At 46.2% G+C, this 10055-nt stretch overlaps 1 long non-coding RNA gene across 1 annotated transcript; it reads left to right on the top strand.

Moving 5' to 3' along the window:
* The first annotated feature begins 5384 nt into the window (after nucleotides 1-5384).
* Nucleotides 5385-8939, top strand: LOC141073621 (uncharacterized). The gene is made up of 2 exons (XR_012227021.1): nucleotides 5385-5946; nucleotides 5987-8939. It is a non-coding gene; the product is annotated as an uncharacterized lncRNA (long non-coding RNA).
* Nucleotides 8940-10055: the final 1116 nt, after the last annotated feature.

Here is a 10055-nt window from a genome sequence, read left to right as displayed (position 1 = left end):
TACTCTATATGGGGGCTTATACATACATAGGGGGCTATGTGAGGGCTCATACTGTAGATAATGGGTCTTATACTATATATAGAGTGCTGTGTGTGGGCTTATGTTATGCTATATATAGGGGCCTTTGTGAAGTTTAGCCACTATTCTCGGACAAGCCGTGAGACAGGGTAGTCAAGAGGTATTAGCAAATTGGAGATAAAATATAACTTTTAATATATAAATTTAAAAAGTCTTTTTGCAAACTTTCATAAAATCATCAAACAAAACAAACCAACAGTGTACTCCAAAGGGGCAAAAAAATAATACAAATAGTGCTACACACAACTGCACCAAGCAATTTTATGCCATAGGTAATAAAAAAGTTATATAGGTCATTGCAGCACCCAATTAGCCTAAAGGATCAAAATCAACCTAGTTTTATCCAGTATGAGATCACATATCACATTCAAATACCTCATTAGCATAACAGATCAAATAAAGTGTTGTTTTTATCCTCTATAATCAGCTTATATCAACACCTAAAGAGAAAAAGACCTATGCTAAGTAAGCATTATAATGCAGGCAAAAAGGCATAAATATGGAACAATCTCACCCCGTCCTTCACTGAAAAGGACGAATGAATTCATAAGGTGATGCATATGTTATTATGTAATCACCATTGCTCTTTATAAGGTACTATTCGCGCTTTCTCACAGGGTCAGATAACCACTTCCGGTTCTTAGAGCGCTGACTTCCTGTCCATGGAACACAGTCTGCGGTTCAGATGGTGTCACATGACGCATCATGTGACTCTGATGTCACCAAAGGTCCTAGAGACTAGATCATACACCCGGTGACCGCCATACCGCACTTATTCTGCACATTCTGTATATACTATCCAGATGATAGTAAATATAAATTAGATAGCAGAATACATATATTTATAAGGCAGGTAAAAATCACATCCCTGCTAAAAAATAACACAGAACTCGTGCATGAGCATACAAAGTTCACAGGATCCAAAAGGTACTAGCAGCAATGAATTTTAGTTGATTTTAGCAAGGAGGTCAAAAAGATATAGTAATCATGAGCTTGACAGAAGAACATACAATCCCTAGTTATATTTCAATATCACATTTCCCTGAGGGAACATTACAAACTTAATGCAGGCACAGGGCAGCAGATTCAAAGAAAATTGAGAGAACGACCAAAGAAGGACAAAAAGCTTGAAAAAATTAAGTGCTGTGTCTAACATACTTTCCTTACAAAAAACCTACACTACAACTTATACCTTCCTAACAGCGGAGGTTGGCACCCTACAAACCTGTCCCTACTGCAATCACCCTATACTGCCCTAAGTATAAGTGCACAGAAAGGAAGGAAAGATGGAAGGAGAAATAATTTTTTTTCTAATAACCAGTACGATTAATAGATATAGCAGTGACAAAAGCATTGTTTCACTCACTATTAAAACACTATATTGAAACTGGCCCCTTACTAACAGCGGAGGTTGGCACCCTAAAGAACTGCGCAAGTGGCGCCTCCGCTCCACGACGGCTGTCCCTTTCTGACCCTATAGATACCAACTTCACAGGAAACCGCTATATGACAACTGCTCATTTAAACTTTTAGGGGCCGTCGTATCTAATTGATACATCCACTTGGTTTCTCTTTGTAGAATACGGCGGTCCCAATCCCCACCCCTTGGTGGTGTCCTTATTTGGTCTATATCCACAAATTTAACAGCTCTTAAATTGCCAGAATGCACACTGTTTACATGCCTGGCTACTGGGGTATCCTTTTGATTCCGTATATTTCTGAGATGTTCTCCAATTTTTTTACGGAATTCTCTTTGTTTTGCCAAGGTATTCCAATCCACATTGACATGTCATTTTATAGACAATGCATTTTATTTTACATTTAATGAAGGCCTTGATCGTAAAATTCCTTCCAGTCACATTACTTGTAAAGGACTTTGTCTGCATTACAAAATCACATACTGTACAGCCACCACATTTAAAACATCCTTTTACATTGCAAAGCAACCATTTTTTTCTGTTGGTGTAATGTAATGGCTGTGCACTAATTTATCGTTTAACGATCTTCCCCTAAGATATGTAACAAATGGAGTAGTTTGAACAAAATTGCCAACATCTTCATCCATTTGTAGGATGGGCCAGTGTTTTGTCAAGATGTTTTTCACTTGGTACGCCCGATTAGAGTATGTGGTAATAAATCTACATGTCTCATCTGTGGAATCAATGTCAGCCTTAGGAGCTAGTAAGTTCGAGCGTTCCATAATCCTCGTCTCTCTGTATGCCTTAGCCAATACATTTTTAGGATACCCTCTTTCCATGAATCTGCTGCCCAGATCAGCCGCCTGTATTTTGAAATCTGTATCATCTGATCAGTTTCAACGTAGGCACATATATTGGCCCTTTAGAATTCCCTTCTTCAAGGGTAAAGGATGGTTATTCTCCGACCTGAGGAGTGAGTTGGTAGCAGTACTCTTTCTATATGTTTTTGTTATTAGTGTTCCATCAATTTTCTTCTCAATCAGCAAATCTAGAAATGGGAGTTGTTTATCAGATATCTCATAAGTAAAATACAGATTGAGATCATTTATGTTCAAATTATCAACCAATTCTTTGAATTGGACCTCATTTCCTCTCCATACAATCAGGATGTCGTCAATGAATCTTACCCATAGTGAAATCCTCTCACTACCCACCATTGGGATATCACCAAAGACAACTATTTCCTCCCACCAGCCCAGGAAAAGATTAGCGTATGATGGGGCACAAGGACTCCCCATCCCGGTCCCCCTGAGCTGGTGGAAGTACTTTCTGTCAAAAACGAAAACATTTCTTAGTAGACAAAATTCCAAACTTTTCAACACAAACTCATTATGGTTAGAGAGTTGATAACCACGACCTTTTGAAAAGAAATCCACCACTGCCAAACCCTTATCATGAGGGATAGATGAATACAATGATTCAACATCAATGCTTGTTAGTAATACATCACCATCAAATATGAGACCTTCCAATCTCCTCAGGAGGTCATTGGTATCACATAAATAGGAATTGAGACTTATAACAAAAGGTCTTAGGTCAAATAAATAAATAACATGGTCCAAATAAATACTCAAATTCTGTGTCAGGCTGTCTACCCCTGACACAACAGGTCTTCCTTTCAAGGAATCTAGGCCCTTGTGTAGTTTCGGTAGACAGTAAAAAGTGACCAAGATAGGAAATTTTGAACAGGTGAAATTGTGTTCTTGTTTGGATATGACCCGATTGTCAAATCCCATTTTAGCCAAGGTATTCAAATCAGAAAGATAGTCCTTCATTGAATTTGATGACAGAATTGTTATGGTTAGGACATGGTTAATGTCCTGTTCTCACAGGGTTAACTTTTGCCGGCCTCTCTTTGGATCTGGGAGGGGTATTTATACTCACTCCAGACTAGGATTCCCTGTCAGCTATACTGTTAATCTGGCTGTGTGTCTGACCCCTGGTGTGCTTGTATACTGCATTGCTTGTTTCATTCCCATGTATGACCCGGTCTGTCCCCTCACTCTGTTCTCTGTCTCATGTTTTGGTACTATCGACTTCTCCGGTTCTGACCTCCTGGCTTGGCTATTGTTACTCCGTTACAGTTTGTCCCTATTGTACCGTCTATTGCCCGTTCTGGTTTTCTGATCTATTGCTATGTCCTGACTATCCATTCTGTCTAACCCTTTGACCGTGGCTTAATCTGATTTACGTCTCTGCCTATGCCACTTGGGAACTTGTCCCGCAGTTACCTTTCTAGGAGTTTTCCTTTAGCTCCTAGCTCTGTGGAGCTTAGGCCACACCCTCAGCAGTCACGTGCTTCAGGCCCTGTTAGTCTGAAGCACGCATCTTCACTGCTGCTGCCCCGCTCCACAGGTATTTTTGACCGTTTTTCTACTCAGGACACATGCACTGGCTCAGTGAGCAAGTGCAGTGCGGTGTTCCTGACATTATAGCTGACTATTTCAGGGTTTTTTTCTCTCTGAGGGAAAAAAAAAAAAGTTATCTTCATGGATTCCATGCAAGCTTTGGCTGATCAGGTCAAGCACCTGACCCAAATGTTCCACAAACTTAATGTGGAACAGCGCACGATGGCCCATACCCAGCAACAGTTGGTGGATACTGTGCATGGGGCTGTCGCTGCAGGGGCTCCTAGTGCTGGGGATAGAGATGTGTCATTGGCATCCCCCGAATCTCCGTTCAAATTGTCAGACCCTTTCTCAGGGATTAATAGGGAGTTCAGGTCGTTCAGAGAAGGATGCAAGCTTTTTTTTTTCTCTGAGGCCCCGCTCCTCCGGGGATGAGTTCCAGAGGGTGGGGGTAGTCATTTCCCTACTTTGGGGGGCTCCACAGGCATGGGCTTTCTCTCTCTCTCCCTCTGCTCCTGAATGTATGTCTGTGAATTTGTTCTTTGAGGCTCTGGGGCACATTTATGAAGAGCCTGATAGAGTGTGTCTGGCAGAGGATATGGTGATGAGTGTGACACAGGGGAGGCACTCTGCTGAATGGTTCTGCTCAGAGTTTAGACGTTGGACCGCCGAAGTATCCTGGAACGACGCCGCCCTGAGGGGGTTGCTCCGCAGGGGCCTGTCTGACCGTCTGCAGGACGCTCTGGCATTACATCCCCCTCCTGATACCCTGGAGGATGCCATGATGCAGGCGGTCCATATGGACCGGAGACTTCGTGCTAGAGGAATGAAGCAACAAGAGTCTCCCTTGTACCTCAAATTGTGTGACACTGCACCTGTATCTGAGCCCGTGGAGGTTGGGTCAGTCTCGGTTAAGGAGAAAGAGAGAAGGCACCGTAGAGACAATTTACTATGCTTTTACTGTGGAGCCTCTGGACATTGGAAAAGGAATTGCCCCTCCTGCCCTTCTTCAGAGAAACCATCAGAGAAATGACTGAGTCTGAGCAACAATCGAGGAGGTTGTCCAGACTCCCAAATACATTTTCTCCCTCACCCATGACAGCACCACGGAGAGAGGGGATCCGCCCTTCAGGGACAGGAACCTACAGATAAAAAGGGCGGTACCTCTCCTCCGCCTTCAGTTGGGTTCCTGTCCCTCACGGAGGGACCCACAGGACGGTACCTTTCGTGTGTCCAGGATCCGGGGCCGGCCTGACCGGTGGTGGCAGCGGGAAGGCCCCTGCCTCGGGAAGGTGCGGTGCCCGAAGCCGCCACTGCTGGGGCCCATGCGGGCTGCCGGGTGAGCGGGCGGGAGTGACGCCGGAGCCGCCGCTCCGGAGAGGAAGTCGGGGCTCGTGGGGACCCGGTAAACATGCGGGCGGCGCCGGGTTACAGAGGTGTACCAAGATGGCGGCCGCCCCGGAAGTAGAAGCCAGCTTCCGGGTCCCTAGAACCGGCGCATGCGCAGGAGCGCTCTCCCGGGGACCGCGGTGCAGGATGGGAGCGGTGACGCCAGCCGGGAAATTTTAAAATGGTGGCTGCACAAGCGCTCCAGGCTGGAGGCGATCCTGAAGGGGATAGTGACCAGCAACAGGAGCAGCATGCCAGGCAGCAGCTTTAGCAGCAGCAGCACCACCACCACAATCATCGTCAAAAGAACGCAGTACAGATGGTCGTTCCAGTAGTCACTCCACGCAGCATAGCACGTCAGCTGCAAGGAGCAAATCGCCACCAGGAGTGCAGCCTATTCAGGACCTGACTCCATCTCCCGAATCGATACCTGCAGCCGCATACCTTTGGGTGAGTGATCTTCGTGAATGTTCACCATTGTATTAAAAGTTCCATTTCCCTTACTAGGGAAAGAAGGGGAAAAGAAAAGGGGTGCCCCACTTGTGCTAGTCCCCTACCTATTTCTTGAGAGAGTGGTTCTACACCTCAGAGCCAGCTGCCACCTTCACCATCTCACTCTGCTGCGGACACCAGGCAGCCAGAGTTCAACACCAGTTTCAGCAGTGGCTTCAAGCCAGCTGGTAACTCCACCAGGTTTCTGCAGTGGCTTCACAAGACGCTATCACCAACACCTGCCTAGACCATGTGACCCCATGGGAAAAGGGAATGGTCAAATGATCAGGGGCCAAAAACTGCTATAACCCCAGTGACCACCGGGGGCAAAAGCCAAAGCAAAGAAAACATCGAGTGCGAAAAAAAAAAAAAAAAAACGGAACCATGTACAAAAGAAATCCTCTGTTAGGAAACTCCGGATTTGGCCTCTGACCTAAAAGCTGCGATTAAATTGGAGGTCAGAGTGCCCTTATATCCCTTAAGCATAGGGACAAATCAAAAAAAAAAAAAAAAAGAAAGACACAATAGTGATTTCCCAGTCAGATTCCTCGACATCGGGAGAAATCACGTCAAAACCCTCAGATTCCAGTTCCTCATCCTCAGACGAGGAAACAGAGGGGCGTCACTGCTTCCCCCTAGACGAGGTGGACAAACTAGTGAAAGCGGTAACGTCTACCATGGGGGTGCTGGACCCTAGGCCGGATAAAATAGTCCAGGACATAATGTTCGGGGGACTGGGCCAGAAAAGGCGCGGAGAGTGTTCCCGCTAAATGAAAATGTGCGGGGTCTAATCAAAAAGAATGGGATAAACCGGACAGGAAAAACACCACGGTCCCTTCCCTTAAAAGGAAATATCCCTGTGAGGAAAGGGGCCCGAAGCTCGATGTAGCTGTCGCAAAGGCCTCAAAAAAAAAAAAAAAAAAATTTTGCCCTCCCCTTTGAGGACATGGGCACCCTCAGGGGTCCCCTAGATAAAAAGGCAGATACCTTTCTTAAAGGTGCATGGCAGTTAGCTGGAGGTAACCTCAGGCCAGCCATAGCGGGACGCCAAGCGATAAAATCCTAGACTCTATCCCAGTAATAAGGGGAGCGGCTGCCTTCCTAGCGGACTCATCCGCAGACTCAGTCTGGTTATCGTCCAAAGCAGCAGCACTCTCAAATGCAGCTAAGAGGCCCTTTCGGAATAGAAAGTTTCTTTTGCGGAGACCACCGAGAGAGCAAAGTGGGCTGACAAGAGAAGAGATAGAGGGTTCCTCCTCGGCAACTTGTCCTGAGACAAAAAGCCCTCTAGGTGACAGTTTGCTCAGGGTGGGGGGAAGGTTAACCCTTTTTTCTCCCAGCCTGGAAAAGAATATCAAACAACCCATGGACAGTAAACCCCTAATCCAGGAGGGCCTAAGGATAAACTTCTCTCCCTCCCGCCTCAAAAGTATGTAATGACTCCGCTAAGATCCAGTATGCAAGAGCAGAAAGCCCTAGGAAACGAAGTCCTAAGCCTGGTAGAAAAAGGAGCCCTCCAGGAGGTTCCCCTGCAGGGAAGGGGCAAGGGGTTTTACTCCCCTCTTTTTCCTGGTGACCAAGCCAGGCGGCAGGTTTCAGACAATTATAAATTAAAAAAAAAAAAAATTTTTTTGGAGTCAATCAGGTCCACCACCAATCTCGGTGTTGGATCTCAGCGACGCCTATTATCACATCCCCATTCACAAAAACTCCAGGAAATATCTCAGGTTAGCTGTCTCGATAAAGGGCGAGATAAGAGAACTCCAGTATAGAGCCTTGCTATTCGGAATATCTGTAGCTCCACGGGCAGAGATGATGGCCCATATAAGGGAGCAAGACATAATATTAATCCCGTATCTGGACTATTTTTTAATAGCAACCAGCTTGGTTCAAAAACGCTGGGAACAGGGGGACAGAGTGATGGGCACTCTGCAAGGCCTGGGCTGGCTCCTGAATCTAAAAAATCAAGATCAGAGCCCAGCAGAGTACAGGAATTCTTGGGTCTAATATTGGACTCAAACATTCAAGAGTGCCGCCTCCCAGACCGCAAGAAGGAGAAAATCGCTCAAATTGTAACAAGAGCCATCCAAAATCCCTCCATGACATTAAGAAAAGCGATGTCACGACTAGGTTCTCGCTCCGCCTGCCTGCCAGCAGTCCAATGGGCTCAGTTACACACGAGAGTTCTACAGTGGGATGTACTAGCCAACTAGTCTGCAGTAGGGGGACACCTAGAGGGTCGTATTACCCTAAATTCAAAAACTACTCATTCCCTAACCTGGTGGAAAAGCCAAGACAACCCTTCCAAAGGGATCCCCTGGGTAACCAAAAATAACACACATAGCTACCACATATGCCAGTCCCACAGGGTGGGGAGCACACATGAACAACGAAGTGGCCCAGGGTACGTGGGGAGTTCAAGAATTAGAAGCCTCCTCGAACCAGTGAGAGCTCTTAGCAGTGGGCTACGCATTAGTACACTTCTTACCCCTGCTCCGGGGTCATCATGTCCGCATATTTCGGACAATCGAGTCACAATAGCATATATAAATCATCAGGGGGGAACCAGGTCCCGAGCCCTAATGGAAACATTCTCCAGAGTCCTCAAATTAGCAGAGGCAAACCTGCTATCTCTGTCACCACTACACATCCGGGGCACGGAGAATCAAAGGGCAGACTTTCTAAGTCGCTCCCAATTATGACAAGGGGAATGGGTCCTAAAGCGGTCCGTTTTTCGGCAGATTGTAAAAATGTGGGGGGACCCGGGCATAGATCTGTTTGCCGACTTCAGAAACAAAAAGTGGAAACTTTCTGCTCCATAGACCCCAGGGGGAATCCTCTAGCTCTGGACGCCTTCATACTCCCATGGACATGGGGCCTAACATATGCCTTTCCCCCGATCATGCTGATCCCAGCAGTGTTAAGAAAAGTCAGGGAGGATGGGGCAGGAATGATTTTAATAGCCCCCTTCTGGCCCAAAAGAACCTGGTTCTCCTGGCTAAGAATATTCTCTCTAACCGACCCATGGATCCTCCCAGATCTCCTGGACCTGCTATCGCAGGGGCCAGTGTTACACCCTCAGGCAGGGAGATTCCATTTAACAGCATGGAATTTGAGAGGGCACTGATGAGAGACAGAGGAATTTCAGAGAACCTGATAACTACACTACAAAAAAAAAAAAAAAAAGAGAGAAAAAATTCTTATCCACTTCGGAGGTAAAGGTTCAGGATGAGGTTCACATTGACAAAATCCTAGAATTTCTACAAAAGGGCCTAGAACAGGGTCTAGCGGTCAACACATTAAAGGTACAAGTAGAGGCCTTGGGCACCTTTATAACCATAATGTGGTAGGTAATCCCTGGGTGACAGATTACTAAGGCCGTATCCAGATCCGGGCCGATAGCTAATCAAAGATTACAATCATGGGATCTAAATCTTGTACTATCCACGCTAACAGGCCCTCCATTCGAACCTATTCACTCAGCATCCCTAAGAATCCTGTCGTTAAAAACAGTGCTTCTTTTGGCGCTAACATCAGCTCGCAGAGTGAGCGATATGCAAGCTTTATCAGTAGGGCCACCTTTCACAAAGATTCTAGATGATAGGGTCATTTTAAAGCCTGACCTGGCATATCTACCCAAAGTGTCATCACACTTCTATAAGTCCCAAGAGGTAGTCCTTCCTTCATTCTGCCCAAATCCTAAAAAGAAGGGAGAAGACAAATTCCACACCTTAGACGTGATGAGGTGCCTAGTGCAGTATCTAGAGGCCACCAAGAAATGTAGGAAGGAAGGCTCTCTCCTTGTGTGTTTTCAGGGACCTTGGAAGGGACTCAAAGCATCTAAGAGTACCCTGGAAAGGTGCATAAGGGATGCGATTGCCCTGGCATATTCATCCAGTGAAAATACCATTCCGGAAGGGTTGAGAGCCCATTCCACAGGAGTGATGGTGACCGCATGGGCTGAAAGATCTGAGGTATCAATAGAAAAAATCTGTAAGGCGGCCACCTGGTCATCACCTTCGACCTTTTTTAGGCACTATAGATTAGATCTAGCCTCTACGTCTGACCTGACCTTCGGGAGTAGGGTCCTTCAGGCGGTGGTCCCTCCCTAAGCTACCAATCTCTGTAATTCTCTCCGTGGTGCTGTCATGGGTGAGGGAGAATAGCTTAGTTACTCACCGATAACGGTGTTTCTCAGAACCCATGACAGCACCCGCTTATTCCCCTCCCCTTCACGAGTGTGGTGGGCACGTTTTACTGTTAGTAGAGT

This window comes from Dendrobates tinctorius, unplaced genomic scaffold, assembly GCF_039654945.1.
Source record: "Dendrobates tinctorius isolate UK_male_01 unplaced genomic scaffold, ASM3965494v1 ptg000308l, whole genome shotgun sequence".
Taxonomy (NCBI): Eukaryota; Metazoa; Chordata; class Amphibia; order Anura; family Dendrobatidae; genus Dendrobates; species Dendrobates tinctorius.
This window is presented reverse-complemented; position numbering and strand designations above follow the sequence as displayed.